Raw genomic sequence first — 1,072 nt, 5'->3', positions numbered from 1 at the left:
ACTGTATTATGTTTTGCGGCTCCAGACTATTTTTCTTTAGTGGAAGAGGAGGCAAAATGGCTCTTTTGATAGTAAAGGTTGCTGACCCCTGTACTAGACAGATATCACAATGATAATAAATATGATATTCTAATAATTGTGATTCTTGTGACACACTGAATGAAAAAAGATTTGGAATTATGACACTGAAAAAATAGGATATATTAAAAAACCGGAATAGAAGTTGTTCTTGTAGTATTAAAAAAAATGCTTTGTTCTGATCCTATGGGGCATACATATGGAGGTTCAAGTGTACTGCTGTATGAATGGCCCGGGACCCTTCTCAGACAACAGGAGGCTCTAAGTCAGTTCTGCACACTGTTCACTGTGCCCACCACTGATGACCCCATCTTTATAAGTGAAATATAGGACAAGCCTTTTCTAACTTTCCAAACAATGACACATGAACTAAAATACTAGTAACAATATATAGGAGATAAATATGGCATTTATGAACATTTGCTCCTTTAGATCAAGGTTAAATGTGTGTTTCAATGTTCTATGATGCACTGCATTACGGCAGAACATTTATTATGAATGATCTGCCACCAAACTTTGCCATAAAACCCCTTCAGCATTTTCATTATTACAGCACACCATAACAAATGCAATGTGCACTGTGACACACTGTACTGCAGGGGAGTTGTCAGTTACAACAAAAGTGTGTTAGTGGGCTTCAAAGTATTGTCCTTCAAAGTATTATGTGAATGTAATGGAGAAAAGAGACAGACAAAGTAGGGGATTTTCATTGGCAAATAAAGGTGTATTGAATTATGGTAAATCACATATAACTCAAAGCTGTGTAACAATAAATCATACAGTATAGTATCGGTCGTTCCCATTAACAAATGTTTGGGGAGTGCAACCTGTTCATTAGACAAAGGATCCCTAATTTTGAGAATCGCAAATATATATAAAAAGACGAGAATGTTCTATTTCATGGTGCGTTTCGCCTGTTGGCTTCCTCAGGGGACCTGCAGACAATGTTAAAGACTTTACACAGAGATAACATTTATACATTTCAGAATGATAT

The sequence above is a fragment of the Pyxicephalus adspersus genome, chromosome 2, assembly GCF_032062135.1.
Source record: "Pyxicephalus adspersus chromosome 2, UCB_Pads_2.0, whole genome shotgun sequence".
NCBI lineage: Eukaryota > Metazoa > Chordata > Amphibia > Anura > Pyxicephalidae > Pyxicephalus > Pyxicephalus adspersus.
The sequence above is the reverse complement of the archived record's forward strand: the minus strand, read 5'-3'. Positions refer to the sequence as shown.